The sequence below is a fragment of the Staurois parvus genome, unplaced genomic scaffold (genome assembly GCF_062004578.1).
Source record: "Staurois parvus isolate SC_StPar_1 unplaced genomic scaffold, SC_StPar_1.0 ptg000154l, whole genome shotgun sequence".
Lineage (NCBI taxonomy): Eukaryota > Metazoa > Chordata > Amphibia > Anura > Ranidae > Staurois > Staurois parvus.
In genome coordinates this window covers 9244836-9258480 of record NW_028317950.1, presented here as the reverse complement: position 1 = coordinate 9258480, position 13645 = coordinate 9244836, and the positions used below count along the sequence as shown (strand labels likewise).

Sequence of the window (13645 nt, the reverse complement as noted above, 5' to 3'; positions counted from 1 at the left end):
ATGGACAATGTACAGGTTTGCCTTAAAGCGGTCTTTATAATTTCAGGTCAAGTAAATGTGTGCTAAGTAATGTGCAAGCACAAGACATTTTAAGGTATTTACACTCACAAAGAGCATAGTACTCCCCCTAACAATATCGTCATCTGCGTTCTCCCCGGAAGGATATCATCCTTGTTCAGGCATCGTTCAAAGTCACCACCTACTTCCTTGCTGACATGATGGCTCAGAGATGACACTGTTATAAATCCCCGGTTTCTTTACAGGATTTGGTTCTGCTCAGAAATATCTGACACTGGTCAGCCCCTCAACTTGTGACTTGCTTCAAAGTTATAATGTACAGTATGATTGATCACTAGGCGAGAAGAGGCTGAGGAAATGTTATCCATTTGCCCATTCCCAGGTTGGTGACATTATTTCAGTGTAGGAAAAGTGGCTGGACTACCCAAGGACTGCTGTTTGTTGATTCAAATTAGAAGTAACTGAATGGTCTGTTTTAAGATTTAGTTGTAACTGAGTTTTTTACAATGTAAAATTAAGGATGAAGCCCTCAAGGTGCCTGTTAAAGAATATGTTTTAAAGGTAAATTTTTGTGCTGGGTTAAATGTTATGGTTGGAGATGGGAGATTAAGTTTTTTTGGCTAGGTTGGAGGTCAGTGATGCTTTAAAGCAGGGGTGTCAAACTGGCGGCCCTCCAGCTGTTGCGAAACCACAAGTCCCATCATGCCTCTGCCTTTGGGAGTCATGCTTGTAACTGTCAATCTTGCAATGCCTCTTGGGACTTGTAGTTTGCCAACAGCTGGAGGGCCGCCAGTTTGACACCCGTGCTTTAAAGGATTCACCTTTGAACATGTTACATATGTATTTAGGGTTTAACATGTTCAGCACCAATCCACACCCCCACCCCCATTTCCTGTAACAGTGGGTTCTCCTTCCCCTGTCATGTTTTAAAATTGGTGGCGCTCTGCTTGCACAGCCACATTATGCATTCATAAGGATCTGTGAATAAATAAACTACAAATCCCAACCCCCATCGCAGCAGGCATACTTGTAGTTTCAATGGACTGAGAATATGGATCACCACACTCATAGTCCATTCACACTCCCTCCAGCTTTCAACCTGAAAGCCTGTACACAAGTATGGGCAGAACGCTGGAGGGAGAGTGTGCAGAAGCCTGATGCTGCACCTGTGATTGCCGGTGCATTACTTTGCAGGCTCCTGTAGAAAAAAATAAATAAATGTACATATTTTTACCTGCATTTTTTTAATTTATTTATTTTTTGTGCTAAAGGTGAACTTATCCCTTAAGACCATGTTAGTTTCTGAAATGATCTGATATACCTTTAACTCTACTAACCCTTTATTTACATGAAGCACTCTACAGGATTGTCTAGACTGGGAATAAACTGGTAGCTGAGTTTTAGATGTGAATGTTTTGTGATTAGAAGGAATGTTTAATGCGCACAAATTGTCCTTTTTTGATGACATGTCCAATTAAAGCAGACTTTCCTAAAAAACTTTGAAATATTCCCAAACAAGATTTTAACAAAGCCCTTTGTGTCTGCTACTAAAAATGGAGATTTTGATTAGTGCACGTACCAGTCAGAGGATACAGGGAGAAGTGGAGGGAAATGGTTTCCATAGTAACTGCAATATTGCATTCATCTGTTTTTAGGTGTTAGCTTACGTTCACAAAATGCACAAAATGGCTGCCGGGACCTTCTGAGAGGTCACATGTCACTTTGCAAGTGTTGGTTAGTATCTTGAACAAAGCCAAGTTGCTTTTATGAGTTCATGTTGTATAAGTATGTATGAGTTTTACCAAGGTATTTTTTTCTAAATGGATCTAAACTGTCACCATAGCTATTTGCAAAGTTAAAGGATAAGTTCACCTTTGGAACATGTTACATGTTCCACCCATTTTTAGGGTGGAACATGTAACATGTTCCCATAGCTTCAGCCACGCCTGCTGCCCCCCTCCCTCTGACAGATAATACGGGGAGAAGTTTCCACTGGAATGCTTTCCAGGCTCCTACCTGAAAAAAAAAGTGCATTTATTATTTTTGTGTAAAAGGTAAACTTACGCTTTAAAGTAAAAGTTTATCTTCTGCAACAATTTCTTAGCATACGCTCTGGGCCATTCAAACTGCACATAGGCACTCTCATCTTCTCTAGCTGCAGCGGATAAGCCGTCAGGGGGTTCACAATTGTAGTGCTTAGCCCAGGGATAGGCAATTAATTTTCAAAGGGGCCACCTGAGAAAAAGGGCACTATTGTGGAGGGCCAAACATAAACTGTTACTAAATGCATTCGCTATATCTGGTCTCCCACAGTACTCTAGCAATACACACCAAACTGAGCAAAATATATATATTATATATATATATATTATATATATATATATATATATATATATATATATATATATATATATATATACATATACATACACACACACATATACACACTGTATGTGGTGTATTCTCACGTTATTGAACAGGCCAGCATATGACTGGGCTAGATGTATTTTACACAACAAAAGGATAGCCAAGGACTTTGCTATGCAGATTTTATGCAACAACACCTTGGCACTCAGGGGCCAACTTGTTAAATCTCAATGGAGGTAATTTGCAAACTTCCAAGGGTGATAAAATGCAGATTGCTCAGTCAGACTTGAAAGAACTTGGCCAGCATCTACTATCTAATAACATGAAAAGGGGTATTAACCCCTTGGCGCCGGCACCTCCCAGCCCTTTAAGGGTTTTAGAAGCCGGGAGGTGGCGGGGTTTTAGGGTCATGTGACAGCATGATTCGCTGTAACGGCGGTCACATGATCGGGAAAGGTCCCGATCGCAAGAGGATGTTGGGACCTTTCCGTGAGTACCGGACATGTGTGCTGATGCACGCAGGGCATGCGCTCTCAGCACATATGTTTTTCTTAACTGCACGGAAATGTGCGGCCGCTCTGCATCAAGGCCCAGACGCCAGGAGGCTGCACATTTGCGTGCGGCCTGGCGCCAAGAGGTTAAGTATGGTAAATAGCATTCTTGTTTATCTAATTAATGGTAAAATAATGCAGTTTAGGAAATATCTAGACAACTTTGATTAGAATTTATGACAGCTGTCCAAGCATTACCTGTCACCCAGAAGATCAAAGGGGCTACTAAACGTGGCCAGAGTGCTTGTCATTTTACTGAATTGGGAGAATGTGTATATTAGGAAAAATTCTTTTGGTTAAGTTGTGACAGGAGAAAGTGGGTCCTATGAGGGTTTCTGATGATTGCATGAGTATTCTGGGTACCCTGTCATCTGCCTTGTCTGTACCTCTGTTTTATGGATTGTCGCTGAGCTGATTAAATGCATCTCTCTGTAAAAGAACTGTTGGATTAGTTGCTGCAGGAAAATACATTTATAAATACACTCGTCATCCATCCAATTGAGATAAGACAACAATATATGTCTTATCAGGAGATAAGAGGGGAACACTGGAAAAAGGGGAGGATCAGAGAAGTCAGGATCAAACAGCGTTGTTACACAATGTAGAGGATAAACTCCTTAGGTTCCACAGTGAGTATAACAAGCATGCTTTACTGCATATACGGACTGATTTTACTGTTGTGGGTTTAGTAACACTTTAAGTGATTTCTTGATTCAGCAGGTCTGGCAGTAATCAGGCCTGGGAGTGGCAAGTGAAAGTTACATCAGATTTCCAAAAAATGTGGTTAATCACAGTTAATTGATGATTTACTTTTTTACATAGGGCCAGGCAGGTTTGGGCAGCTTTTTTCCTGGTAGAAGTCACCAGACTGCTCTAACTGCAGATGAGAAAAGGTATTTAGTAGTGTATATTTACTAAAATAATTGCACTTCCATGTTCTGTGTACTGTGGGAGACCAGATATAGTGAATGCAGAGGCCTGGGTTTAGTAACACATTTTAAAGAGAAGCTGTCTGACAAAGTGAAGCACGCTAAAAGATCTAAAAAAGGAACACATCATGCCCATGATCTAAAGAAATTCAGGAACAGATGAGAAACAAAGTAATTGACATGTTTCAGTCTGGAAAGGGTTACAAAGCAATTTCTAAAGGCTTTGGGACTCCAGCGAACCATGGTGAGGGCAATTATCCACAAATGGTGAAAATTTAACAGCGGTGAACCTTCCCAGCAGTGACTGGCCCACCAAAATTACTCCAAGAGCACAACAACTCCAGGGGGTCATAAAAGGTCTCACATTTGCCAAAAAACATCTTGATTATCACCAAGACTTTTGGGCAAATATTCTGTGGACTGCTGAGACAAAAGTTGAACTTTTTGGAAGGTGTGCATCCAGTTACATCTGGCGTAAAACTAACACAGCATTTCATAAAAAGATCATCATACCAACAGTAAAGCATGGTGGTGAGTGTGTTAAGGATTTGGGGCTGGTTTGTAACCTCAGGACCTGGATGACTTGCCATAGTTGATGGAACCATGAATTCTGCACTCTACCAGAAAATTCTAAAGGGGAATGTACAGCCATTAGTTCGTAACCTCAAGCTCACTTGAGTTATGCAGCAGAACAATGATCCGAAACACACCAGCAAGCTGCCTCTGAATGGCTCAAAAAACAAAAACAAAACACAATTAAGGTTTTGGAGTGGCCTAGTCAAATACTGGACTTAATTCCGATTGAGATGCTGATGCATGACCTTAAACAGGCCATTTATGCTCAAACCCTCAAATGTGGCTGAATAAAAACAATTTCGCAAAGAAGAGTGGGCCAAAATTCCTCCACAGCGATGTGAAGGATTAACTCCCAGTTATCACAAATGCTTGATTGCAGTTGTTGCCGCCAAGGGAGGCACAACCAGCTATTAGGTTTAGGGGGCAATTACTTTTTCACATGGGCCCAGGCAGGTTTGGACAGCTTTTCACCTTTAATAAGTTAAAAACTGCATTTTGTATTTACCTGGGTTATCTTTGTGTAATGTTAAAATTTGTGTGATGATCTGAACCATTTAAGTGTGACAAATATGTAAACAAAAATGAAAAATCAGAAAGGGGGCAAATACTTTTGCACAGTATATTTAAAAACACTATATATTTATTTTTAAGAGTTAGCAGACATCTAAGGTAGGCACAGCATAACTGCCTTGTTGCAGTTGTAGAACACAGTTGAAATGGATGTACAAGGTTCAGGTTGTTGTCTTAAAGCAACCATGCTTGGCAGACATGTTATTGTTTTTTTCTTCACGTCATCGGGTAATTGGTGAAATGCTCAACATGGACCTTAACACACTACAGAAAAAGCAATACAGGAGACCATTAAAATAAAGTGTCCAGGATGCTTGTCAGGCTCATACACCTGATATCTATTTCTGAAAATGGTTATAAAAGGTTTAAAGGGAATGTGTTGTTTTTTTTCTTTTTTAGGGAAACATGTTAAAGGAATGTACTTGAAGTATTAAGTAACAAGAATCATGACTATTTAACCTTAAAAGAAAAACCTTGTTCCTATGTAGAATTTGTAATTACATGGGAGTAGATAGGAGCAGCCATATTTGCACACTACATACACAGGACTGGCTTCCAGCTTTTTAGTGCTACACAATGGTTGTGTAATATATAAAAAAAAATACACTTTTGTTTAAGCAAATTAACAAATAAACAGTTTTTTCACTGTATTGTGCTGTGCCAATTTTAGCCTGCAATCTGCAGTTGTCTCTGTGTCAGGCAAAGTGACCACTGGGGCCAGCACGATTACTTGTCGGTGCCAGCAGTGGACATCGTGATTGACGTTGGATCTACTGAGGGGGACATTCATTTAGTTTTTTCTTTTAATAAAGGACTTGTCAAAGACTGTGTCTTGTCTTTTTTCACACTACACTTTTTGTTTTTTGTGAATGAGTATCGGGACCATGTACCCCATACTCATTCACATCTGGGGGCCCCCTTGTTAAAGGGGGCCTAAAGGTTCCGATAAGCCCCCTGCCCGCAGACCCCCACAACCACCGGCCAGGGTTGTGGAGAGGAGGCCCTTGTCCCCATCAACATGGAGACAAGGTGCTTTGGGGGGAGGGAGCCCCCCTGCCCCCCATGTTGAGGGCATGTGGCCTGGTATGGTTCAGGAGGGGGGGGGCGCTCACTCGTCCCCCCCACTTTCTTGACCTGCCGGGCTGCATGCATGGATAAGGGTCTGGTATGGATTTTGGGGGGGCACACCATTTTTTTTTTCATTTTGGCCTGGGAGTTCCCTTCAAAATCCATACCAGATCCAAAGGGCTTGGTATGGATGGGAGTGGGGACCCCACGCCATTTTTTTATTTATTATGGTGCCGGTTTTTAAATGTCATTACCGTTTTTTTTTCTTCATTACAGCTCAGAGATTCAGCTGTCACTTTCCACCAGCTAAAAGAGTTTATTTTTAGTTTATTTCCCCAAGTTAAAAGAAACAATGTTTCCTTTTAGTTTTTTTAAAAGAAACAAAGCTTCCTTTAAGTCCAGGGAAGTGACAGCTCTGTGAGCTATAGTGAAGAAAAAAAAAGCCGGCGATTGCATTTAAAAATCGGCACCGACATACACTTCATATTGGGAGAAAAAATTCGTAAACCAAGGCATTATTTTCAATGGATTTTCATTCATAAACTAAAAATTATGTTAACCGACGTGTTTGTAAACCGAGGTACACCTGTATATTTATACTCATAAGCATAGATCAGTGTAAAGCTTGTAACATAAAATAAATAAAACTCCAACTGTAGCAGACAATATGGACCTTGCAGACTAGCAGTATATAGTCAGTTGATGGCAGACATTCAGCTCTGAAGAGGATCTACCCTTGAAATGTGCTTGTTTTTGCTATATATTTGGATGTAATCTGTACCTATCCAGAGCTATAGGTTGTGGTTATAGTTTACGTTTCATTCTATTTTATGAGCTTTACACTTCATCTATGCCTGTGAGTATAAATGTTTACCTTTTTTTTTTTTTTAAATAAAATAAAGGGTGTCATTGGTAATGCACTAGGCTGGTGCCCCCTTCTTGCTTTCTGTCATTTAATGTGAGTATAAATGTTTTCCACTTTTTTAGAATAAATGGTGTCATTGGTAATGTCCTAGGCTGATGCGCTGTCATTTACTGATTGAGAGAACATTGAAAAGTGCACAGGGTAGCACTGAATTTCTGGCCATATTTACTTGTCAAACAGACATAACAAAACATTTGCAATGGTATATTTGAAAGATGAAAACGAAGCAGATAACAGACGTTAATTGTTGGGATTACAAACACTTTAAGCAGCTTGTTTGAGGATGGGCAGATATCTGATTGTATTTTATTCTCAGGAAGATTCCCACTCATTAGCAACTAATCTCTTTTACCACTTCATTGAAATCACCATATTAAAACACTATTTGTACATTGTTTCAGTCACTTCCTGCCCAGAAAGAGGGGGATGTTACCAAAATTCTATTTGTTGCGATGATAGCCCTCACATATAAAAACTTTAGAACATAACAAAACTAAAGTATTTTGTGGTTCTGCACTATTACTATTTCCCAGAGCCTCAGCAAGATTTACAAATAAAAGCCTGTCATCAGTTCTTTTATGCTTGTCCTACAGCACTGTCAGAAAACCATGACATTCTCTCTTCTTTTCATATGAAACAAATGCAATACAAGCAAATTTAAATTAAACACTAAAAGAACCTCTGTTTGTGTTTGTGCAGATGAGTGTTAGATCAGGAACAGGTTCACATAAATATACTCAGTTCAACAATTAATGCATGGGGAAAAAAAATGTAACTCCTTGCAGATATAAAAACACCAATGAATGCAGGTATGTATACAGGCGTACCTCGGTTTACGAATTTAATTAGTTCTGCGGGACTTTTCGTATTGCGATTTCTCATAGGTATGCATTGAAAACCAATTAATTTGTTCCGGAGGTCAGAAAAAAGTCACAAAAAGGTATTTTACCTGTTCAAAACTCTTTATAAAGTGCACTTTAAAGGCATAAATACTGTGCAGGAACATAAGTAAAAATTAATTCGTAAACACAGTGAAAACCAATTAATTTGTTTCAGAGGTCAGAAAAAACTAAAAAAAGTTTAATTTGTAAAGTGCACTTTAAAGGCATAAAGGGACATGATTAAAAAAAAAATTCGTAAATGCATTGAAAACCAATTAATCCGTTCCGGAGGTCAGGAAAAAGTAAAAAAAAAAAAAAAGGTTTATCTGTTCAAAACTCTTTATAAAGTGCACTTTAAAGGCATAGTACTGCACAGGGACATGATTAAAAAAAATTGGTAAATGCATTGAAAACCAATTAATCTGTTTGTATTGCGAAAAAAATTCATAAACCAAGCCATTATTTTGGATTTTTGTTCATAAACCGAAAATTACGTTAACCAAGGTGTTCGTAATCCGAGGTATGCCTGTATTTAATAAATAATGATTACCTATATTTTAATGTGCAACTAATGGAAGTATACCAATTTGTATTAGTATGAGCATCTTTTAATTTCTGTATAGGTGCATTAAGACCGGAAAAGAGAGTGGTCAGCACTAAGCCAATCAGGTGTTCTGCATCCACTTGTGCTGGACAAGAAGTATGTGAACGTTAATGCTCCTTCACTCGCCTATCACAAGCTGGGTGTGGCAAGGTGACCAAGAAGCACTGCTTGAACCCCAGTTGAATTTTCAGGGTAAATTCAAAAAACAAACATTGTTCAGAGTCTTAAGTCAAATTTTCTTTCTAAATCAGCCACAGAATGAGTTGAAAAGTCTGCCCTTTGCAAGAAGCTGAGAGTGGGACCGTTGCTCCCTGTGTGGAAGCAGTAATCTCTCTGCAGAGGCCCAATGCACTCCCTAAATCGCCACCTGCAACTGTCAGAATACACAGATCATAGGCTGCAGCTGAATGGCTGTGACTGCTGATCATCCAGAAATTTTCCAACATGTCCCTTCAAAACAAGTCAAATAAATAATTGTCTCGGTCACATAGCAAGGCTACATACTAATCAAAAATTGGCCAGTCCCTGCTGGCCCAGATGTATTTCAATCATTGTATGGCCAGATAATGCAGGGGTTGTACTGGACCTCTACAAAATGATCACTGCTTACCTATAGGGAATAAGGGTCCTGCAGAATGCTGGCAGTTGCTGACTTTTCTACTTAAAGTAGAACTAAACCCTCCTATCCTTTAAAGCCAAGGAAGCTGCCATTTTAGCCTCTGATCTGCAGTTGTCATGGTGCTGCACATGAGATCAGGTATGACACCAGACATTTGATGGCTTGACAGTTTGGGTTGAAAGCAAAGCAGTTGTGACAGTTACCATTTACGGCATGCCTTGAATGTAGCTGTTTTGAGTAACAGTTCAGTTCTGTTTTAAGCTGTGGCTATTTTGTTTTGATGTACATATAATTTCAGAAATTAAGTTATGTGTATTAATGTGTATGGAATGACACAGGGAAAAAGTATTGAACACATGAAGAAAGGGAGGTGCAAAAAGGCATGGAAAGCCAAGACAACAGCTGAAATCTATCAAAAATTAGAAAGCAATCCTTGTCAGGGCAAATTAATATTAGCTTGTTCGGTCTCAACTGATGGCCTATAAAACGTCTCATTACCAAGGTGTCACACAAGAAACATCTCATGATGGGTAAAAGCAAAGAGCTCTCTCAAGACTTTTTAAACCTTATTATTGAAAACATACTGATGGTATTGGTTACAGAAGGATTTCTAAACTTCTGAATGTTCCAGTGAGCACTGTTGGGGCCATAAGCTGGAAGTGGAAAGAACATCATTTCACCATAAACCGGCCACGACCAGGTGCATCTCGCAAAATTTCTCACAGAAGAGTGCTTGAGGTGATTGTAGCTGTATTAGTGCATTTGCGACAGAAACAATGGAATACTGACGTCATACTTTTTTTATTTGCACTAACATACAATTTTGAGGACAAGCTTTCGGGGAATGTCCCCTTCTTCAAGGTCCAGGCAGTACTACTTCAAAAAGTTTTAGCAGAATGTTAGAAGAGATGTGGGGGATGGGAAAAAAAAATGACTAGAGATAAGACACAACAAAAGCAAAGACTGGGGGGAGGGGGGGTGAACACTCACATAGGGAGTCATACAACTGTTGGATAATGATTGCGGAATCCCATGTCCAAATTAAGGCCGTTATCTCTTGTGTCAAATAGAATTATCATTCTTAGTTCAAAAGTTTTTCTTTCCTGAATGGATTTGAAATTTCCTTTAAGAACTAAAATATTGAGGTCTCCCATAGTGTGGTCTGGTTGTGCGAAATGGTGTCCCACAGGTGTGCAAAAGTCATCTTCTTTATGTTCCTTGATGGTATGTCTGTGCAAATTCTTCCTTGTTTGCAACTTCTGTCCTGTTTGCCAACATAAGATCCTTTGCTACATTTTCTGCACTGGATGAGGTACACAACATTACTAGAGGTGCAGCTGTATTATCTGGAGATATTGAAGATCCCTTTTGAGTGTCTGACGCTTTTCGATGGATTGATTTGGTTGCACAGTTTGCAGCGTTTTTTATTGCAGGGTTTGCTTCCAGTATTTGTGACATCTTGATCAGAAGGAAGTTTCCTACTGATTAGTTTATTTCTGAGGTTGGGGGGTTGTCTGAAAGCCAGTATTGGTAGTTGCTGTAATATTTCTTTCAGAGTTCCATCCTCTGTTATGATGGGTTGTAAATCTTTGATTATTTTTCTTATTCCTTCTAGTGCTGGGTTGTATGTAGTTACTAGAGGTACACGGTTGTTTGTTTTTTTCTCTTTGTACTGAAGTAGATTTTCTCTTCAGGTTCTCAAGGCTGTGTTCATGCTGGTGTTGATAGTTTTGTCCTTGGAACCTTTCTTATGGAAGGCGTCTGCTAGTGTCCCGAGATGTTTATCTCTGTCTCTTGGGTCAGAACATATTCGGTGGTATCGAATGGCCTGACTGTGTATGATGGCACGTTTCGTGTGTTGGGGATGGAAGCTAGAACTGTGGAGGTAGTTGCATCTGTCAGTGGGTTTCCTGTATATTGAGGTGTGAAGCGTATCATCCCTGATGTATACTGTGGTGTCTAGGAAGTTGACGTGTGTGTTTGAGTATTCCATTTTTAGTTTGATTGATGGATGAAAAGTGTTGATCAATGAGTAAAATTGTTTTAGGTTTTCTTCACCTTTTGTCCATATGATGAAAATATCATCAATATAGGGATAGTATCTGTATGGTTTTTGTTCCATGCTGTTCAGGAATTTTTCTTCCAGGTCAGCCATAAATAAATTGCCATATTGGGGTGCCATTTTACTTCCCATCGCAGTGCCCATACATTAAAGATAGATGTCTTTATTGAAAGCAAAGTAGTTGTGTGTAAGTATGAATTCAATGAGCTGTGTAACATCCTCAGCAGTGTATTTATGGTAAATGACTTTTGCACACCTGTGGGACACCATTTTGCACAACTAGACCACACTTTGGGAGACCTCAATATTTTAGTTCTTAAAGGAAATTTCAAATCCATTCAGGAAAGAAAAACTTTTGAACTAAGAATGATAATTCTATTTGACACAAGAGATAACGGCCTTAATTTGGACATGGGATTCCGCAATCATTATCCAACAGTTGTATGACTCCCTATGTTAGTGTTGCCGCCCCCCCCCCCCCCAGTCTTTGCTTTTGTGTCTTATCTCTAGTCTTTTTTTTTTCCATCCCCCACATCTTTTCTAACATTCTGCTAAAACTTTGTGAAGTAGTACTGCCTGGACCTTGAAGAAGGGGACATTCTCCAAAAGCTTGTCCTCAAAATTGTATGTTAGTGCAAATAAAAAAAGTATCACATCAGTATTCTATTGTTTCTGTCACAGAAGAGTAAAAATTATCATCCGAAAAGTTGTCCAAGAGCCAAGGATCACCTGTGGAGAGCTTCAGAAAGACCTGGAATTAGCAGGTACAATTGTTTCAAAGAAAACAAAAAGTAATGCACTCAACTGCAATTGCCTTTATGCATACTCACCACGCAAATCTCCATTGCTGAAGAAAAAGAATGTTGAAGCTCGTTGAAAGTTTGCTACACAACATTAGGAAAGCCTGTGAAATACTGGGAGAATATAGTCGAGACCAAAACTGAACTCCTTAGATGCCATAATACACACCATGTTTGGAGGTCAAATGGCACTGCACATCTTCCCAAAAACACCATACCAAACAGTGAAGTTTGAAGGTGGAAACATCATGGTGTGGGTCTGTTTTCAGCTACCGGTACTGGCAAACCTCATTTCATTGAAGGAAGGATGAATGGAAAAATGTACCAAGACATTATTGATAAAAATCTGCTGCCATCTACCAGGATGATGAAGATGAAACGAGGGTGGACATTTCAGCAAGACAATAATCCCAAACACAAAGCCAAGGAAACTCTCAAACTGGTTTCAAAAAAGAAAAAGAAAATAAAGCAGCTAGAATGACCCAGCCAATCACCTGACTTGAATCTAATAGAAAATCTATGGAAAGAACAAAAGATCAGAGTTCATAGAAGAGGCCCAATGAACCGTCAAGAAGACGATTAGTGCGGAAGAATGGGCCAAAGTCGCAATGCATGCAACTAGTTTCTCCATACAGGAGGCATTTTGAAGCTGTCATTACCAACAAAGGATTTTGTACCATTTATTAAATACATTTCAATTAGCGTGTTCAATTCTTTTTCCCTGTGTCATTCCATTTTATTACGAATAACTTAATTTCTGAACTTATTTGTTTTGTGCTGAAAATTTCATGTCAATAGCACCTTTAGAAATATATTTACAGAGAAAAATGGTAACGTGTTCAATACTTGTTTTACCCACTGTACGTGTTGTGGTTTGCCAGTGGCTTCTGAAAGCAATCCAGCGGCTAATTAGCCACTTGGACCCCCTTCATGTGAAAGACAATTGTTGGCTGAGAAAAAAAAAAAAGCTGACAGCTTTAGCCATAACCCCAGTATTAGCTGCTGGATCGCTTTCAAAAGTGGTGGGAGGGGTTGTCTCATCGTCTCCCCCCCCCCCCCCCACCAGTGTTTCTCAGGTTTACCGTTGAGCCCGGGCAATGATCTGACAGTTCACGAAGCAGGCCATAGAGGTGATCAGAGACCAGATCGTCTCTGTGCACCGCTTTGATCTTGGAAGATCAGACGTCATGATGTTGCTTCCGGTATTTTTTTAGATGTAGAAGATCAAAAAATGTTTTTCTATATTTTGCTTTTAAAGGTAGAGGAGAGATTTGGGGTCTTAAAGACCCCAGATCTCTCCATAAAGAGGACCTGTCATCCCTTACGTCTATTACAAGGGATGTTTACATTCCTTCTAATAAGAATAAAAGTGATTTAGACAAATTAAGGGACAGAGTAAAAAAAAATTAAAGCATCGTCTGTGGAGATTTTATTTATTTATCATTTTATTCTCTAGGGTCTCTGCTAAAAAAAAAAAAAAAAAAGAAAAGAAATACTTATTTTTACTTGTAAACAAAAAGTGCCAGAAGAGGCTTTGTGAAAGGTCAGTGGCTTTAACTGTCACTCAAAACCATTGACCTGAGTGTGCTCTCTAAATGAGTTCTGTAAATCAAAGGAATGCTGGACAGAACAATAGATCCTTTAGCAGGTAAAACAGCTGCCATATACACTATAT

The 13645-nt window shown here is 39.3% G+C and overlaps 1 protein-coding gene across 4 annotated transcripts in view; it reads right to left on the bottom strand.

Annotated features, from left to right (window-relative positions):
* Positions 1-13645, bottom strand: part of PNPLA7 (patatin like domain 7, lysophospholipase) — a 346161-nt gene that overhangs the window by 88333 nt on the left and 244183 nt on the right. The window lies entirely within an intron of this gene.